Raw genomic sequence first — 22,302 nt, 5'->3', positions numbered from 1 at the left:
TCGTTTGGAAATACGTTCTTCATGTTCTTCATCTTCTATTTGTTTTCTTCATTTTCTTTTCTTCTGTTAGAAAAAATAGTCATATTCTGAAGATATCAGCCGTATTGAAACGGAATTTAAAGTACCATCGGTAATTAAATTCTTAATCTTTTCGCCCAAAACAAAATAGGTGCGACTACATTTTGTGCAATATTAAATTTCCAGTAAAGTTAATTTTTATTAAAATCCTGAAGAAATTTATTCTCTCCTTAGAACATTTTCTTTGGTACTTACTTCTTCTAACATCATCTGCAATATCAGAGAAATTTTTTTAGTTCAAGCTAGAATTGCAATGAATTAAATCTAACGAAACAAATTTGTCCATTTTTGACCTGGACATGCTTCGATGGACTGCATTCATAACAGAAAAATGTTTCCAACAGCTGACGCTCTTTGCTGCTATAACGACATCAATATCCACTAGCGATGAGATATCGTGTCGAAGAAAAAGGATAATCGTGTTTACCAAAATCTGTGGTATCAGAAAAACAAGGTTTCTTACATGAAAGCAAAGCATAAAGAATCTTCCATGACTAGTTACGGTGAAAGAGCTTTTCTAAAAAGAGTTTGAAACTTTTCTTTATTTATGGGAACTTGTCTTTCGTTATACTGAATCAAAAATGTCTTTTTGATTTTAAGACGGAAATTCTCATTATTTTTAATTTTGTTTACCTCTGTTCCAGAAATATGTATTTGGGTATCTTTATCAATAAGATATCTTTGAGTTCTTTCAATAATATTTCCTAAGAGTTATACTTTCGAGAATAATGCTTAACCTCGATATATTAAAAAATATATCATGGTTTTATATCCTTTTTTATATCATGGTTTTTATGATATTGAATCAACATTTCTTAACCAACTCAGAATTTTTTGATTTATAATAAATATGTTTTCATATGTTGTATTTTATATATTTAAAAGTATATTTGATATATTTAAAAGTATATTTGATATATTTAAAAGTATACTTTATATATTATAAAGGTATATTTTATATAAATTTTTATTTAATTGTTCGATACTGTTTGTAGACATGCACACACATATACACGCATTCGATGGAGTGTTTTCACCTCAAGGAATAAAGAATGAAATATTGTTTTAGAGACTTTTCCTGAAAGAGTAAATTCAAGAGTCGACAGTCGATAATAATATTCAGACAAGAGGATAATTGACAATTTTAAAAGGTAGTAAAGCTACCAGAAGGAAATAATATTCTTAAATAATAAAATAAACTGAGGCAAAAAACAAGAATAAAAAATTAAAAAATAATAAACAAGTAAATCAAGTTGAAGAAAATGAGAAAAGATAAAAAAAAATAGAGTCGTCAAGTTCTTATTTAATTCAAAACGATGTGTAACAACTGAAGAGAAATTACATTGCTCCTTTTCAATGAGGAAAATGCAAAGAGGGAAGAGAAATGTATACTGTTACGGATTCCACTACTACACTAGTCCGAAAAATCACAGGGTTCACTTGGAGCGGGTGTATGGTGTAAAAACAATCAGCAGGGCTCAGTAGAAAACAACAACGAAGTTTATTTAACACGAAGACACTAATACAAAGAAGACAAATACAAAGCCGAGGCGAACACAGGACAACACACTACAGCAAACAGTAGCCCATAAGTAGTAATCAACCCCAGCACACAAAACTACCAGAATTCAGCAAGGAAGGGGATCTTCGCTCTACAGTTTCTCCAAACGGCTGAAATTCTCCACTGTTCCCTCACTTCAGCTGTATTCAACTGCCGACTCACTACTCCTCTTAGGACTGGATGTTGCTCCCACAATAAACACAAGGACTCGGTAAACAGCTCAGTGCAACACTCGCTTGAGTTCCACACAATGCTGAACCATTCCGCCGCTACTTCGGTATCCTCTCGACGACTCTTTTCACAATTCCAACTCCGACTACATTTGATTTCGGCTTCAGACTGCCGGCCTTTTATAGTTCCCGGGTGGCGGGCCTAGAAGGTTCGGGACCAATAAGGGCGTATCTTGGTTCCTACTGGATGTATCATCAAAATTCTCAAAGTTTCCAGCAATATCTATTTTGTCGCCGAAGTCGCCAAGCTCTGAGATCACTGACACGGCTCCCTATCAGCACCCACATGGCTTGTCGTAAAACGGTCTTTCCAGTGATTCAAATGGAATGCTGGGAAGCAATTTTAGAGGCTTATAATGATATTATACAGATGAATTTCCAAATTAGTGGAACTGATTCAATCCAAAATGAGTATTCGGTTAGTGTTCATATATTCGAACGAAAGTCCACTAAAAAAATAATTCAAACTGATAGAGCAGAGGCTTTTAGATTCATTCTATTTTATAATTTCTAACAGTGTCAATAAAATATAAATATATACAAGAAATGAGAACTTGGAAAGTATGAAATCTAATATTAAACATAATTTATTAAATATAAAGTTCTTGAAATTTGAAAGTAATAGTAAGATTTCAAGATTTAAAAATGTAAATAGTAACTAAAATAAATATATATATATATATATAAAATAATAATGATAAAGACATGGAATAAATAAAAAATAAATAAATATAAAATGGATCATGCAAAAAAGTAAATAAGATTACAGTACAAATAAAAGGCAGACAGGTATAGAAGATCTATCTAATTAAAAACATGAAAGTTTTGATTTATAATTTTGAAAAGATACTGTTCTTCTTCTGATAGGGCAGTTGTTTTGTTAAAGAATGAAAACACTTTAGAAGACATTGACAAGAACATTATTCTGTACTATTGTTATTTTTTTAATTAACGGATATTTCTTTTTGTTTTGTTAAATTCAAGAGACAAAATTTTATTATTTTATTTGTCTTCTATTATTTTTTGTTTATTTCAACGCAGAAATTTTAATTTATAAGTATTGTTTATATAGTTTTGAGAAGAAGAATTTATGTTTTAAGGATTTTTTTTTGTTCATCACATAAGTAAATTATAAAATAATACAAACCTTTACATCTGAGAAATAAAATAATGGAAATATAATACGAAATAAAGTAGTAATAATATCGAATGCTTCATATTTGCTTTTTTTAACCGTACGAAAATTATTACAATATTAAATGATCTCTGCATTACAATTTTATATAACTTCCGATCGTTTAAAGCTCATTCGTATGTAGATATTTAGTTGAATACTAATAAAGTATTAATTTCTATTTAAAACCTATCCATATCATTGAAATTAGTTTTGGATTGGATTGAAAATTAATTAAAATTATTTAATAGCGATGTTTTTTTTCTACAAAGTCAGGAAATTACTGTAGAAATAAAATGTATTGGCATTAATGTTTTATGTTAATTGAAAGAAAACTTTTGCTTTATGTGATGGTAAGTTAATTTTTTTAAATTCAATTAGTTTTTTGAAATTTGAAATTTTAAAAATGGATATTTAAGTGAAAAAAATTGAACTTTTTGTAATTGATTCACAGTTAAAGTTATTAATGCTGATCATGTGATTTGTATTGTGATTGATGTACCACACCCTACTAGTTTTGTGTTTAAATAAAAGGATTTCGAGCTTGAGGATGTATTACTGACTTTTTATCTAATTAAAAAGTAATTTTAAAAGATTTGAATGAACTTTAAAGATAAAATCCTATGGATCATGTTTGTGACTGATTTACTAATATATATATACTTGATATAAATGGAGAATTAAAGAATTGAGATCAAATTACAAGAGATACTTCCCAAAAAAAGAATATTTAAAAAATTATATAAATCATTGCCATATTCTTTATCTAAAAAGTGATCTATCATAATCCTAAAACTTCAAAAAGAAAAAAAACTCTGAATATAAATAAAGTATAATGATTATAAAAGCTATAAATGACTTTTTCTTGTCCTTTTGGCAATGTAATATTAATTCCTGTTTCATAGAAAACTTTTCAAAATGACAGTCTGACAAAAAAGTATCACTGAATAAAAGATTAAATTCACTGATGTACTAAATAAAATTTCAAAGGCGAATATTTTTATTTTGAAGAAAACTTTATTCAATTTGAATTGGAAAAAAAAATATTAGGCTTTCATCTCACAAATTCTGAAAATACAAAGACCTTTTCACAAAATGAATTCATCAAGCTTAATATTTTTTTTTTCAATTCTAAAGGTCTCGTATTATATTACTTTGATTTTTCTACTAAATTATCTCCTTTGTAAAACATTCGAGAATATAAAGTTTTAAAAAAATGGATTTCGTTCTGAAATTTCTCAGTCATAAAACATTTAATTTGTACAATTACCGTCATTTTAGTTTGTAAAAAAATATTGTTGGAATATTTAAGGAAAATGTATTCGTTTTTCATGATTTTTTTTGTCTTCATTTCTTTTTTCTTACATTGAATTCAAAATCTGAAAATTTTGTCTTTTCAATGTGTTTTCAAAAGGCAGAAGATTCTTCAAAAATTCGAGAAACAATTGAGGAAAAACAAGAAGTCTTTATTTTTAGGCAATTTCTAGGTTATTATATCAGTGTCAATTGCTATTATATTATTAACAGTATTTAAATTTTAGAAAAATTTGGAACACAGTTGGAAAGTATTCGAAATTATTTCAAATTTTATAGATGCACAAGCAAATTAATATAAAAGCAATAACCAAATAAAACAATAAATTTTCGGAAATCAAAATAATAAAGACGAGAAATGATATTATTTTGAAGTTTTCATTTTTGAATAACACCAAACGATAAAAATGTCATTCAAAACACATTATGTATTTTATTAATTTCTAAAAGTCAAGGGCCAAATAATTACAAAATGTATTCAAAGTTTTCAAATCATCAGCCAAACGACATAGCATTAAATTTCATTGTTTTTAAAAATTCCTTGCAAATTTTTTAATAATAAAAATCCACGAAGAATTCTAAAAATTCAGTTCATCATTTAAACTTCAAAGATAATTTGTTATTGCTTTGATATCAGCTTCGTTCGTTTTGGATAGGTTTAATTAAATTGCCAAAGTATTGAACATTTAATTAAATTGCTTAAGTATCCTTTCATACGCTTCTTAAACTACTGCATTCATTTAGCTCAGTAACAAAGGTTCTCATTGGGTAATAATTAATCATGCTATGAGAAGATTCTTCTCTCGAAAATAAAATGAAGCAAGAAGACTAAAAAAAACAATAGTCACAGAAAGGTTTAATTTCCTATTTATTTTGTCAAAGTAGAGTCAAAAGCCACTTTTACTTTATAATTAATTAATTATACAGTAAAAATTTTAATTTATTATAATTAAAAAGTCCGTAATTCATTCTTTCCTAATGATTTGTAGTTTAATCTTTTGGCAGCAGGATGTTACATCAAGAAAAGAATAATGGCAGAAAAGAATCTGTAGACGCTAGGGAAAGAATCTACAAAAGGAAAAAAAATGGTGGAATATTATTGCAATGAATAAAATAGTGAAAGCGAAGGAAAAACTCTGGATAATGGAACTTTCGGAGAAACGGCTCTTAAGAGCGTGATTTAATGCAGTTACGCTGATGCTCATTAGGCTATTATAAAATGCCGTTCAAAGATGATGATGCATTTGTTTTGTTCTTAGTGCCTTATGAAGTTTTAGTTAGTTATTTTAAGAAGGCATCTTTCTATTCTTTCTTTCTTTTATTTTTGTAGGAAGTATAGAAATTTTAGTTTTTGCAAAATTCAGAAAGTGAATTAAACAGTCGTCCATTAAAATACACTTTCATTCATTTCAATATATACGTATGCAAATGGATGGAATTACAGTTTTTATGCTTTTATATAAGTAGAATATAATTTTTTTTAATTCAAAACATACCGACGAAATTTTTTTTTCACCAATATTAATTACATTTTTTTTCACTTTACTACTTTTATAGATTTCCTGTTTTTACATCTACACTTTATTTCATCTTCAGCCGGCGTCGTGGTATAGGTGTAGCACGTCTTTTCCGTGATCTGGGCGTCCTGGGTTCGAGTCTCGGTTTGGGCATGGATGCTCTTCCGCTATTCTGTGAGACGTGTGAATGTGCCCTCCCGTAAAATGGGGTTGTGCAAGCGAATGAGTGATGCGTGAGTAGCAAAGTCGTGCTCTTGGCCCTATTTGGCGCTACTGAAAAAACAAGAGGCGCTCCCCCAGCTGCCTAAAATCGCTGTCTTCGTAACAGCGAGTTTGTCCATGGCAAGGGCCTTAAGAAACAACTACAATATTTCATCATCTTTCTAACTTTATTTTCGACAATTATAAACTTGTCAATGTATTAGCTCAGTTTTCTTCATGCATGTGCATACCGACAACTTCTGATCAGTTTTATTTAGTGATTCTGTTTAGACGATCGCATTTTTCTTTTTTACAATGCAATGACTCGGTGGTAACTTCATGTGATGCTGCGCGGAAAACATTAATTCTTTCTATAGAATGCGTAATAAACACATGCACACTAGCATGTGCATATCTTTAAATGCTATTAAACATATTTGCCACCCATTTCTCTATTGTGTAATCAATCATACAATTGCAATTAAGTTCTCTTGAAGGAGATGCTATTGTCAGATAACTTGCTTTACTGAAAGCAGAAAATTATAATACGTCGCATCAGTGGCTTTAGTGAACTTAACTTGCTTTACTGAATGTAGAAAATTATAATCAGTCGCATCAGACTCACGTTTGTTTTCTACACGATTTCGGATAGATGCGTTTGATTTAATGGTCGACTTTTAAAGAGTGATTTCCGAAAGTTTTTCGCATAATACCTAATAAGTTTTTTATTTAATATTAATTGCATGTTATTGCTGAAAACTAATTACGAAAAACCTTATTAGAATGCATTTTTTGAGGAATTTTTTCGGAGATTAGTCACTGTGATGCGAATAATACACAAATACCAGAATACCGAATATGTATTTTGGATTCATTTTTTACGAACAGATTGAAACGAAAATATGACACAAAACTGAAATTATAGTCAGTCACAAAATCAAAAAGGCCAAGTTGCATATATTTAAATACTCAATTTTGTTTCATTGTCTTTTCACTATATTTTCAGTTAACCCCTTTACATTTTTGCAAAAGGGCAGATCAAAAACGGTCAATTCCTTCACGGATTTATACCGAATTCTTTGGAATCTATATACAAATTTCATTCATACAGCACTCGGCGTTTTGTATTTATCTTGTTGTATTTATCTTATCGTCATTGGGACAGCTGGACAAGCATACTTTCTCTGATTGGATTTCGTTCAAATTTTCAAATATTTACATATACATATACAAATACGCACACGTACACGCACACACACTTATGTGCATAAGTGATTCTTACTGCTTCAATTATTCCCGAAAATGTTGATAACCAACCTGTAAGTTCAGGATAGCGAAAGTCCCATTCAGGTTCGATTCTCCCTCATATTCCTCTTTTCGAATTCGTTCTAATTATCTTGAGTACCTTCGTTTACTTTCCCATTAAAATACCTGAAAGGTCTCTAGACTCATTTTCCAATTTCTGGTAGCTATATTCTAGTGAGCGGCTTATATCCGAAAGCTTCCTAGATTTAGAATACCAGTAGCAATAATCCGGATATTGAGTTAGAAAGTGAGTTCCCAAATGTTGAGTAAACTTATTTAATAACCATTTGAACTGTCTAGAGTGCTGACGAGTAGCATTGAAATCTGAGGGGGTGTGCTGTGATCGGAGGACAGAGGATTTTAGATAATATTGTTCCCGATAAGTGTTGGTTGAAATGGATGAAAGTTGAATATTTAATATATGGTTTGAAATCGAAATTGGAGTCGTGAATTGTATTTGACTGTTTGAATATTTCATCATCCAAGCAAACAAACAAATAAATTTGAACTGAAAAATTTAATATAGTATATTATAATTTATAGAAATGTATAAATATTTACCATCGGGTAATCTAGAGAACTATTTTAAACAAAGCTCTAATATATTTGACTTGTACAACATATAATGATGCGAAGTGATATACCCCCCCCCCCCCCATTTAGCTCATAATTAAGGCAGTTTAAATATAAGATATAGTTTTCTAATTCAAAGATAATTTTATCTCAATTCAAGTACAATTGATTGGTCAACTCCAGTTGGTTTAAAATACTCTCTCTTAAAAATTCTATATTTTAATCACTATTCTCGGGTAATGTGTGGGACCAGTAAAATGTGGGTATATAGTTTGTGAGATAGATATTTGATGGGATACAATCAAAGTAAATGCAAAAGAAAAAAAAAAATCGTTTACTTTTTATTTTCTGGTACACGAAGCGCACTAAGAGAAGGTATTTTAATCATCAAAAAAATCGAACTTGAGATTTCAGCGTGTAGCGAATTTTGATAAGCGAGGATAGGATCTGGGATCTTGTGGTTCGCAGCCGAATAACATAACCACAATACAAAAGCAATTGCTTGGGTAGCGTAGCTGTTAAGTGGCTTATAAGCTTTCACCGTAGATCACGTCCGGGTCACTAATCTAGCGAATTGCGATGAGTGAGGATAGAACTGGGACATTGTGATTCGCTTCCGAGAAACGTAACCACAATACAAAAGCAACTGCTCGGGTAGCGTAGCCATTAACTGGCTTATAAGCTTTCACCACAAGCGAATCTCCATATTTTAGACCGCCATGAGTCCGAAAAAAAATTCAAAATTATTTCTGTCTGTCTATCTGTGAGCGCGATAATTCAAAAACACTTTTAGCTATCAAAATGAAATTTTATATATGGACTTTACATTTAATTTTCAATGAAATTCATTCAGTTTGGCTGTTCGAGAGCAAGTGAATATGATAATACAGAATGTAAAAGCTAAACAGAATACAATTTAGCATCTCAAATGTAGATCTGTATCATATTTATAACCGAATCCTTCATAATTGATCATTTGTCGATACATACTTTTAAATGCATGCAAACATGATAATTTAAAAATGTAACAGCCAAGGTAAACGAAATTTGGTTCATAATTTTAACATTTGAAGTGCAGATTGCTCACAAATTTCGAACCAAATATTTCCCAAGTTTAGATCTATTGTTGATTTGTATTTAATTATTTATGTAAACGCAATAGCTCCAAAGCTCAATGATTTAAAAAAATGAAATTTGGTATGTGACCTCATGTCTATATTTGAAGTTCTTTATCAAATTTTGACTTCAGTCGGTAGGGGGAAAAAAGTCTTACAAAGTACACAATCGATTGTCTGATATTTTTCAGTGATTAACCACAAAAAAAAAAAAAAATCACCCACCTGCTAGATGCAGTAAAAATACTTGATTTATAACAAAAATCGACACTTCGTTGCTATTGATATGCAATTAATAGACAAAAACCAATTCTCGGTGAAGCATAGAATTCTGATATGTGGGATTCTGAAGATAGGAGAAGAATAACTCTTTATTAGAGAATATGCGAGAACGATTTTACCCCGACCGAGAACCCCCCGGGGGCACCTCGAAATGAGGATGAGATGCTTCCAGTATGGTGGTTGGATTTCGCCACCCTGGAGGGTACACAAATAGGTGGGAGATATGACTCCTCCTATCGATGACGGGACGTACTTCCTTCGGGGGGGGGGTTGTACCGTGGCAGGTCCTTAGTGTGTGATGTCCCTTAGGACTCAACCACAGTTCCCGCCAGTGTTGCTGTTGTGGCGGTCTGGTCATTCAGTTTTATTGTTTAAATCCGTGTTCCTTCGTGGCGGGCCGGAGAGTCAAATGGCTGGCTTACCCCTACCGATGGTTGAAGAGAAAATTATTTATACGTCATTTTTTATATTGATGTATAATCCGACATGATCTAAAAATAAACGCATGCATATTGAAATATGTTCAAATACATAAAAAAGTTTGGTATGGAATTTTTCAACGACAAATGCAATTTTATGTCAAATTTTTGTTTCAGTCGGTTGAGAAAAACATGTCTAAAGCACAAATTCGATTTTTGGATACTGTTAACTTATGCCAGGGATTAATCACTCAAAATCTCGCCAACGTTTAACGCAATAGATTGAGTAAAAATGCTAAATTCAAGCCAAAAAATATTTCGTAATTACGGTATGCCAGTGCCATGCAAGGCGTTCTTTTACCTGATAAGTTTATTAGAGAGTATTTGAAAAAGTTTTATTAATACCACTCCGCTGGTTCTTTTACCAGCTTGCAAAAAATTCTTTTACAATTCAGTAATACCATGTTGCTAAATCAGTAAATGCATATCAGGATTAACTTATTATGTTTCACAAGTAAAGGAGGAGTCGTTAAATAAGTGAAATGAATGACATCAATATAAAAAAACGCTAAAATACATAGTTTTATTTTTGAAATATATTATAAAAATAATATAAATATTTTATAATTAATTAGTCGATTTCAAAAAATGAAGTTACCAAAAATTATAAATAATTTTATATGAATCGTATTTTATTAGTTGTTTTTCATTTCAATAATTTATTTATTGAAAAAAAAATACGATTTAACTTTTTTAAAAGATAATTTAACAAAGGCTCTAAATTTACTCAATTATATGTATTTTGCTATTTAGAATGAAATTATTTTCTTCATCTGAAATTATTGATATGAAATTCTAATTTTTTTTTTTATTTTTTTCATTCATTATTATTCTTATCGCTACGTTTGACGCAGCATCTCAGAAATATTTAACTTAAGACTGGATTTTGAGGGATTATTGAAGCATTTCAAATGTGGTCATTTGGAAAATGACATGATTTGTTAAATTACATGTTTAACATAAAACTATTCGTAGCAGCTGAAGTTGTGTGATGTAACATCAACGTGCAATAGCTATAAAGTCTAATGTCTGAAGAAAAAAAAAGAAGAGACTTGTGTAAACTAATTTTTGAAACGAAAGAAACAAGACTGACAATGTAGAGGTAATGTACAGAATGAAGTAGAATTTTCATTGTTAATAGCCAAATAGTTTAAAAACAGTGTTGCTATTTTTTATTTCTGCACAAAGAAAAACTATTTCTAAATGAACTTAGAGCAATTCGTTGTCCTAGGAAAGATTCCCTTTTTTTATTTCTATTTAAAATGATAAAAATAAAAAAAAAGCCTAAAAATTCAAAGTTTTTGAAATTTTAAAAATTTTAAAGTGGGTGTGATTTCTGAATAAAAGTCATCAATATTTTTTCTTCTATTAAAAACAAGGGTTAAATTTCCATACCAAAAATATTCGTTCGATGAAATTTTAGAACTTTTTTTTAATTTCTGTTGGCACAATTATTCTATAAATTATTTGCCGATTTCTGGAGCATTTGTAATTATCTATTTTTATAGTAGAGTTTTCTTAGAGTGCTTCTCCTTCTTAGTAGAGAATTAATTTTTTAGGGAATGAAGATGTTTTGAACTTTCTATGTGTTTAAATTTCAATTAAAAATGAATAAATATTAAATGTAAGTTAAGCTGTCAGTTTTTAATTTGTGATTTTTTTTTCAAAAATTTATTTTCTCTCATTTATTTAGGGAACATCGAAATTTAAAAGAATTTATTAAGCTTAAAAATGATACTTCAAGGAAAATATTTTAAATTTTATTAACATAACAATTTCAAAAACAAATACATTTTCAATTTTATAATTCTTTTAAAATCATTTGGAATTTCCAATGTTTAACTGTAGCCGTTGAAGATAAAGGTTATTTAAATAACATACCTAAATTAAAAGAGAACATCATTTTAGGTCTATTCCGTTTAGGAAGTTTCCCTATTACAAATAATCATAACTTAAAATAATTGAAATCCTAAATTTTAGATAGCATTTTTTAGATATTAGGATCAAAGGAAAGAAACGTGATGAAAAAATGATAAATAAAGTTATTTACCTTGATTTAGAAACTTAGATTAGAAGTATATTGGAATTAAGGAATTATTTATCATAAAAGAAATGAGCTAAATTTGAGGTTAATAAATAAAATTTTTGCATTCTGATATTTCGGGATCTAGTTTAGTGAGTGTACGATGAAACATCCCAACTGGTTCAGGTTTATTCAACGTTTAAACGCTTGACGTTTATTCAAAACGAAGAGACTGACACACAGTCAACAAAACACAACCGAGATATACACATTAATAGCATTTTCAACAGATAGGAAAATACAAGCATCACATCGGATGCAAACAAACATAACAGCACAAAACGTACAGAGAGAACTCTGCTGAAGTGACACAACTTTTCATGCCTCTCATACGTCTGCTGTTCTCCACTATCTACTTGCTTGAACTAAACTAGATTGTCACCTCGGGCAAAGCTCGACTCAAAGCTGGCTGATTATTCAGCATACAGCTCAATGCTACCTTGATACTTGACCCAACTAATCACTCGTTCTCTTAGCCTTTTATAGTGTACGGGACAGGGCAAAGGAGTTTCGAGAAAGATAGTCATAATTTCCTAATGAAGATGGGTCATATCGCCAAATCTGTAAATTTTAAGAAGATTTTATTTTATCAGCAAAGTAGCCAAATTTCAAGGCAAGTCTCAAAATAGTCACCGGGTTTGTGGCTAAGATCGATCAGGATTCATTGATCCGGCATCCGTTTGGCATCTATCAGAGCTGTCTGAAAACCGATGGAACCAATATCACTGAGAAAGAACACAAATTCGCACCAATACTTTTTGAAATAAAAGCTACGGAAAATATAGCTGAAAATTTTAAAAAATCTTGCTTCATGTTTAATTAACAATTTTTTTAACTTTTGGTCACTTGAAACTTTGAAAAGTTTGGAGACTTATTTTGTTTCTTAAGAGCGTATGTTCCAGATTACATCAAAATCATAGAAGAATGCAGATTTCTCTCAAAGATACAAATAAGGACTCATTATATATGTAGATTAATAGTAAATGCATAGAAAGAATCTAATATTTGTCCCAGTCTTTGATTAAATCAAGAAAATTCACATTTTTAAAAAAATACTTTATTTGTTTAATTGAATTCCATTGGATGCTCTTCCAATTTAATACGGCACAATTCATTAAAGTGTTTAAATATTTGAAAAGGCATAATTATATTAATTCAATTAAATCATTTACTTATGTTTTAAAAATATTGTAAAGATGTAAATTAAAAGACTGAATCAAACTATTATTTAAACTCTTGATATATTTACATTCGATTAGATATAAATTTTATTTTATTCCAGTAATTCAGTTTCGTGAGAATTGTATTAAAACATGAAAGGAATTTTCTACATTCTTTCAAAATGTTTCATAATTAATCTATTCTGCAAACAAGTTTCTTATTATCTTGTGCTAATTATTAACTTGAGAGACAAAATATCTGAATAATGATAATAAATACTTCAGCCCTTTTTTTTCTTTTTCGATTACTAAAGCTTTGATTTCTTATTTGTCTTAGTTGGTCGTTTCCGAAAACATTTTTATATCGTAATTCATAATTGAAAACCCGTAGTAGGGGATTAATAATTCATTTTTTTTGGAATATTTTGTGACTACATCTTTCAATGGAGTAATATGAAGAAGTGAGCCTTGGTGAGATGTAATATGAAGAAGCGAACCATACCGAAGACAAATTTGCTAACGTATGATAAAAGGGGAAAAAAGGTGGAAATATTGAGAAAATGAATAAAAGAATGAAAGCGGGAAAAATTCCAATGAGTAATGGGCCTTTTGGAAGATGATGGGTAATAACATGATTTAGATCATTCTGAAAGGTCGTTTAGTGTTGGTAGTGTATTATTATTTTTTATTATATATTAATTTTTTTCGATTTATTTTTTTAAATAGTTAATTTATTACGCGTTTTTACTACTTAGAAAATTGATATATAGTATGTCTACTCTAATAGTAGTATATTAACTCATTCTTAAACGGTTCATACTTCCAGTTAGAAAAAGGGAATCATATTTTATGTTTTTAACTTCTGTTAATCATAACTATTAAAATAGTTTTGACATTCTATTATTTAAAGCCAAAAATGTTCCTTTTTTTTTACTAAAACTTACAGATTCATAAAACTTTGAATAGCACTATTTTTGACCATTTCAATGGCTTTTTCGTGGAAGATCCTCCTAGAGCTGCTCTGTGTTAAGATGATCACTGATTGAACGAAAATAATAGAAATGAAGGCAAATTAAAGCTTCATAACTTAGTCAATTTTGGTGGAAAAAGGACGAAGCATTTTTTTTTTTGTTTAAAATCTCAAAGCGTCGTGGGTGTTTTACGAATTATAACTAATGAAACCGGAGACTAAATTAGAAATTAGAATTAGAAGAAATTAGAATCAGCAATTTTTTCCAAACTACATTTCTTTGCTAAAATATTATAAAAATATATTTTATTTTAACCAAAACCTTTTTCAAATTGAAAATATATACCTATCTTTAATGTTTTAGAAATAAGTTGCTAGGCCAGAATTAGGCTGGGCATCGTTTACATAGGGTGAACAGAAACCTCCACAAAGAATCTACAGCCCATCTATCCAAACCTCCAGAATGTATCGTACACAACACGAGAAATAATTTTTGTAACAAAACAGTTCATAAAAGAGGCAATTATCATCCTCTACAGGATGCTAATTGCTAGTAAATGCACCAAAAATATAAATTAATAAATTATGTAACCAGATAAATTATTAATTTAGGCTTGATGAAAGACAAATTTGCAATGGCTCAACAACAGCTGTGGGAATAGTGGCGTACGGAGCACGTATTGTTTTTAATGGAAATTCCTTTGAAAAATGTCTTTAAGTTTATTCAATGATATAGCGTCTGTTTTTCAATGTACATCTCACTCTGGGCGCGAATTTTAATGTCGTTATTAGTGTACTTGTGATGTTATACTCATGTGATTTTGCATTTTGCTAAATGTGTGTTGTGCACTTTATTTCTTGAATCATATCTGTTAATTGATTCAAAACAAAGATATATTTTATAATTGTTCAGTATAAATAGTAAGACGCACTATTCTATTGGCACGAATGGAACCAATCAGATGTCAGCTGTTCTGTTTTCACTTTTCGTATATTTACTAAAAACTTTTTGATGTAATGTTACGTTGCGTTTGTGTTGTGATTAAATGTATTACATCCTTATTTATTCGGTATATTTCGAATTCATTCAACCAAACCAGACACCAGGTAGATATTAGCCCTGATAAATATTTGAAATATCGAGTAGCATAGAGTTACGATACACTTATAAAATATTTCAGATTAATAAAACACGACACATATACATTTTTCAGGTTTTCTGCACTAAAAAATATTATCATCTAAGTTACGTATAATCGAATATATATAAATAGGCGTTATGAAGAAAAAAAAATCAGATTAATTAACATCTTATTATAAGAATAACTAGTATAAGTGATAAGATTCTCTCTTCTACGAAATATTCCCAGTGAATAAAATGCGACTTATATACAATGGCTCAAACAATTGAGAGTACACCTTACTTTTACTTGATAAATCCGATTTTCAATATAAATATCACAGTACCGAGAAGTGCAAGCATATTTTTATTTTTACACATAACAAATGGTTCAGTTAAAGTAAAAATAAAGACACAATCAACCAAGAACTTCTAAATTGAAAAGTTTCAGAAGCATTTTAAATAAACGTATCCAGATTTTTGCCTCAAAAAATTGAGAGTACACCAATGAAATTTTTGCAATATCTCGCATAGAAACAAAATATCACTGTTAAGTTGTATGTCTTTTGGTTTTTATAATTGCCTCTGAAAGTCGTGGTATCGATTTGGCCAACTTTTGGGAGGTATCTGAAGATATTTTACTCTATTCTTCTTGTAACACTATTTTAAATGGGGTTTGTTTCTAATTTTGTGATTTTGGACCGCTGTTTGCAAGCTAAAAGACGTGCAACTAAATATTGACACTTTCTTTCTATGCGCGATATTACAAAAATTTCATTGGTGTACTCTCAATTTTTTGAGTCAAAAATCTACATATGTTTTTTTAAAATGCTTCTGAAACTTTTTAATTTAGTAGTTTTTCGTTGGTTGTTCTTTATTATTACTTTAAATTGAACCATTTGTTATGTGTAAAAACAAAAGAATATTTGCTCTTCTTGGTAATGTGTTATTTATGTAGAGTTTTAATTAGTGGCCATTACCATTCCACTGTTATACTGAATACATCCAATTCAATTTAGTTTTATTATATTGTAATAGATGGCACCATGGGCTCTACTAAACGAAAGTGCTAAGTCACGTGACCATAAATTTTATATAAAACGAGCTGTTGGCATTCGCTCGGGAGCAGAGAGGTTTCGTCAAACACCTCACTCCTCATCTCCTGTCTGTACTTGTAACCCAGTTCATCGGACTTGTTTGCGAAGATGATCGCGTCAACTACTGAAAGCCAGGTCTTTAAAAAGTTTATCATCTACCGGAGATTAAGCCCCAACCCTAGGGGCTAGGCGCTCCGTCAAACATATCATTACCCGCTCGGGAGCTGAGAGGCGTTACATAGTTTAGCTATGAGCAGACATCTTGTTAGGCTTCGCCCTTTGTGCCATCTAAATATTTTACTTATAACTTTAATGTAAATAATCTTTTCCGTCCTAATTGTTAATGTCCTTTTAATCGTGTTTACTGTAAATAAATTATTTGTTTTATTTAAAAGTTTCTTAATCAGTACCCTAGACACTGATCCAAATGGGATTGAATGGGCATTTTGTCCCCCCCCCCAGTCCTACATTTATATTAAAAGTCTGATTTATCAAGCAAAAGTAAGGTGTACTCTCAATTTTTTGAGCCACTGTATATTTTACTTTAATTCTATGCTAAGAGAAGAGAATGTTATTATTTATTTAGCTACATATAATCAAATATACTTAAGTGGGCGCTATGAAACGAATTTGTGATTAATTAACATCAATTCATAATTCCATAAACTTATTTTACAAGTGGTTGACAAATATTTCCGAACCATATACCACTTAACTCGGAAGAATTCTCAAATAGTTAGAATATTTGTAGAATTATCTTTTCTTAATAATATTGAAATATATATTATTTTGACCTTCAAGAAAGCAATAGCCAATGACCTCATTACTCTAGCCGTTATCTGAAATTTACAATTTCGTTTGTTTACATTCTACTACTTTCAATCCCATGGTTTTTTAGGAACCAAATCTAAATACTCATTCTTTCCTTTTATATTCTTCACTCCGAAATCTGAAGATTGGATCGCTGGATTCATGTTCCAATTTCTGTTGAGCAAGATCTCTACTGATGAGCTTCCTTCCCATATGCGGAATTGTAGCAGCAGCAATCAGCATATTGTCTTCGAATGCGAATTCCAAGCACTGAATAAACACGTTTAATTAGGTGTCGGGTACAGTTACATGAGGCTCTGGTAATTATCGAATGGAGGATTTTAGTCATAATATTAAAATAAATATAATTATCAGTAAGGTATGATGTGATAAAGTCCAGTATTTTCAATATGGTTAAATTTGCAGACGAAAAAAAGTACAATACTTGAGTGGAATTTTTGACACTTTATATCGAGAATTCTTATGAAAAAAGTATTTGTGTATTAATTATATGTAGTTTGTGTAGTATTGCTGGTGTATTAATTGTTGTAGTATTGAACAAGACATATTTACATATTGAACAAGAATGATAAGAAAATACTTGATTAATAAGCAAATTTTATAATTAGATTAAATATTTTAATTTTTGCTACAGAATCCATGTTCTGGGGAAAATATACTTAATTCGTTAATATTTATTTTTAAATGTCCATTATGATGATTGGAAAATTTGACTTGAAGCAATAATTTAAAAAATATTTTCTCTTTTTGGATATGAAAGTTTTATTACTGCTTTACATTTATACTGTTTAAAGCATTTATTGTTAACCTTTTTTTCTTTTCAGAACAATCATAAAGTGTGAATTAGCTTTTCAGTTAATATTAGGAAAATGCTGGATTATCATTTTAAAAAACTGATCTTCAAGAGTTATATTCGAAAACATATTAAACCGTGGAACTGCAAGTAAAAGGAATATTTAGGCTGATGTTAGACAGGAAGTTTAAATTACACATTTTGATTAAATTAAACAGCCGAAATTGTTTTCAAACTATTTGGGTTGTGCAATTAAATTCTGAAACTTCGGAAAAACAAGGGAAATCCATGCTAGTTTTAATTTTTTCTATACATTTTACTTATTAGCATCGTAAAAAAAGATATAATTTCTTTAAAAAGTAAGAATATTCAAATAAATTCGAAACATTCTATTATAATAATGTTCCAAGCTTCATCCATCTTTCTATATTTTATTTTTAAAATTAGCCTTAAATTCATGTCATTGATAATGTACACACAAACACTAGCCTAAAACTAGCTGTAAGTCAAATTTATAAATTATTTATGCATTAAATACATTTATTTAATGTATGATGTTCAACTTCCTCTAATTGTCAGGAAAAATTTAATTTAGTTACAATAACATCCCTTTTAGATGTTTAGGTTTATTTTAGAAAGAACCTTGTAATTTTGAACCTGAATGAGGACGATTTGCCTCCTTTTCTTCAAAATTCACACCATACCAAGAAATTTAGTTCTGGCGAATTTGGCCGTCAGTCTCTCTTAAACATCCGCTCTTCATTGGAATCTGGTTTAGAGCTTGGAACCCTCGAAATCAAGATTTTGCCACCATGCTACAAAGCCCCTCAAACTACATGGAGATTGTATTTTAAGGAAGAAAATTTTCATATTTTTATTCGAATGAAATGTATTCCTCCAAATAATTTGTTAGAAACAATTTTTCAATAGTTATTTAGGTATAATATACAACTACATAAAACACCTGTAATTAAGCCAACAAGGAAGGCAAAGTCTTGTTTGTGCAACCATTTAAATTTAATATTTGTTTTTATCTTATTCGCGAGAAATTTCACCATTAGATAGTTAATTCAAACACTAAATTTATTTCGGATAGTTAGCCACAGCGAGAATGCATTTAAAAGCAAGACATTCTAGATCAATTCTTCTTTCATGAAACTTTATTTTGGATAGGGCAAGATTTTCTAAATTTGAATTTTTTTTCTGTATTTTCTGAAATTTCAACCAATCAGTATTAAGATAATACACAAAATCATTCGACATAATTTGATTCGTAGCATGCTGAAAAGTTGAGAAATATTTAGATCCATTCCAGATTAAAAATCAATCCATTAAAGAATGAGAAAGGAAAATTTTACTTACGTATTGCTTTTTCCAATATAGATAACATTATAATAACTTTTGAAATTGGAATAGAAAATTCTCTCATTCTCTAGTAATAATAAAGGCGAATGTCTATGTTTGTTGTTGCTCTATCAGTTATATAATTTGGTCTATAGCTAAAAAAAAAATAGAATATATGTATTTGGAGGAGTTTGAATGGAGGTGTCGATTATATTTTGAGATTTATAGAAATACATTTAATTAAAAGTAGGATAATGGCTTTTTTCGATATAGCATCCAAAAGTATAAAAGTGTAAAATTAATTTTTATATCATCTTAAAATTTAAAAAAAATATTTTTTCAATAATGCCGATTTAATTAATATTCCTTTTTTTGGAATAATAGAATTTGAGAAAAAAAAAGTGTTTTTTTTTTTTTGCTTAACATTTAACAGTATATTTATTCCATTGTTGCACTAAAATCAAATAGCTTTTTTTCACGAAATATTTCATCGTGCTACTTTTTTCTATTGTTGAAAGCTAAAAGACGAGTCTTTTTAGTATCTGCGCATCTTACATGAGCAATGAGAATGAACAGGCATAGTAACGCGAAAGACGAATTGCAATTGGAATATACTAGGTTACCCAAGCAGTTATGTTTCTGACGGCAGCATGATGTCAAGAAATTTGACCTCATTACGAAGGTTTATTTATGCAATAAATAGAACCTGTGTAAAGCTGTTAAAACAACACAACTTTATTGTTTGCCATAGTTTGATGTTTATAAGTGCTTGATTGAGGGAATCATGAATATCAAGTTTAATATCATACAAAATGTTATTGAAATAAGCACAACCAATATTCCATGAGGACCAACTAGTTGCCAAAGGGGAAATAAAAATAGCATTAACAAATTATCAACAATAATTTATGAAAATCATTTGGAGCCACGTATCCTAAATTTTTAATTGATTTCAATACTTTTTCTTTGGCTAACTGCATGTTTTTACATCAATACGCAAAAAAAAAAATGAATTCTAAAAACATTTGTATTTTAAAAAATTTAAAAAATTTGGGGGACAAATATGAATTACAATTGTAATTACTAAAGAAAGTGAGTTTAACATCTTGATTTTTAAGAATAATCTACCGGGACTTAGATATCAGTTTTAATTATTTCTTCGTTATGATAAAAATTAAAAATGAATTAAAAAATCAATTAAAAATGAAGTTCTCTAGTTACTTCAAAAATTGTTCCGGGTGGTCAAACAATAACGGCTGTAATTATCTTATAATTAAAAAAAAATGCGACAATAGAAAAAAAAATTAAAAAAAGAAGACGAATTATATAAAAATGTCTTCTAAAAGAACTTAGGTTCTTAATTCATTTTGCTCGAGTGACTCGGAAAAATCACTTCATCTTTTTTAATTCAAAATTAAAACACGCACAGCACGACGCTCATACATTAGTTTTTTCCAGTGATTTGTGGTTAAACCTTCTGGTGAGGCAATGTAACACGAAGAAATGAGCCATGCAGCCGACGAATATGCTGACTCAAGAGGGATAAATATAAAATTGAAAAGAGATGGAAAAATGCAGGACTAATGAATTAAACAATGAAAATGAAGAAAAATGTTCTGATTAATGGTAGTTTTTGACAATGATGCTTAAGAATTTGATTTAATGCTATTACGCATACGCCCATTAAGCATTTTCTAAATGTCGTTTAAAGCTGATGAATCTTTTTTTTTTCCCTCACATATTTTTCAAATTAATCTTTTTTTAAATGATTGCATCATGCATTTTTATTGTCGCTTCGGTTTGTTAATTCTGAATAGAACGAAAAAGGTAAGTTAAAACAATTGTTTGCTAGGAATATAATAATGAATGGATGTGGTTTTATAACCGTTAAGAAAAGTGGAATTTTCATAATGAAAATAGAATATAAAAGTAGTTTTGAGACATACAGTTTTATTGCTGATTTTTTTCCCAACAAAACGATTTTTCCGCATTTATACCTTTTAAATGATACTTCTGATAATTATTCTAATTATTGCTAATTGTTCCTTTATTCAACAAGCTAACTGCATAGTCTTCAAAAACCACGATTAATTCTTCAGGAAAACATTTGTTTTTCCTCTTTGCGAATTAGCTTTAAAATTAATTATAGTAGCTGGATAGCTGAAAAAGGGGCCGAATTCATATCTTTGAGCCAGTCATGAAATGCAACATAAAAGACAAAATTTTTATCGTAAAAAATATACAGAGCAGAGCGATTTTTTAAAAAAAATTTTAATTAGAAATGTAGTTAATTAAAAGTAGGATTATGAGGCTTTTCCGTAGTAGCGACCAAAACTATTAAATAATAAAATTATATTCTTATATCATTTCAAAATTTAAAGAAATATACTTTCAATCATGCAAATTTAATTAAAATTCAATTTTTACTGAAATGTGATAATTTGTAATACAGTATTTAACAGTATATTTTAATGTTGCCATGAAATGAAATTGCTATTTTTACTCCAATATTTAATCATGTGACTTTCTTCTGTTGCTGAAAGCTAAGATTTCTGTTATTATCTGTGCAGCTTGAATGTGAAGGTACAGTAACTTGAAAGACAACTTGTAATATACTAAATTACCCAGAATTAGAATATACTAGATTACCCGGACAGTTATGCTTTTCTTGGCAGTATGATCTCATGATATTTAACCTCACTAGGAAGGTTCATTTATGCAACAAGCAAAACCTATGTAAGGCTATCAACTTAACACACTTTTAATATTTATCATAGTTTGATGTTTATCAATGCTGCTTGATTGAGTGAATCATGAACATCAATTTACGCATAGAAATTTTATTTAAATAAAACATAACAGATATTCCATGAGAACCACCTAATTACTAAAGGTAAAATATTAAATACAAATTATCAAGTATTATTTAAGAAAATTCATTTAGGGCCACGTTTCCTAAATTTCGAATTGATTTCAATACTTCTTCTTTGGATAATAGAATATTTTTTAACCCTTAACTGGGGAGGTGAAATTTTAGGACTTAACTGGGGAGGTGCGGTCTACGAGACCGCATTT

The sequence above is a fragment of the Argiope bruennichi genome, chromosome 10 (assembly GCF_947563725.1).
Source record: "Argiope bruennichi chromosome 10, qqArgBrue1.1, whole genome shotgun sequence".
NCBI lineage: Eukaryota > Metazoa > Arthropoda > Arachnida > Araneae > Araneidae > Argiope > Argiope bruennichi.
This window is presented reverse-complemented; position numbering follows the sequence as displayed.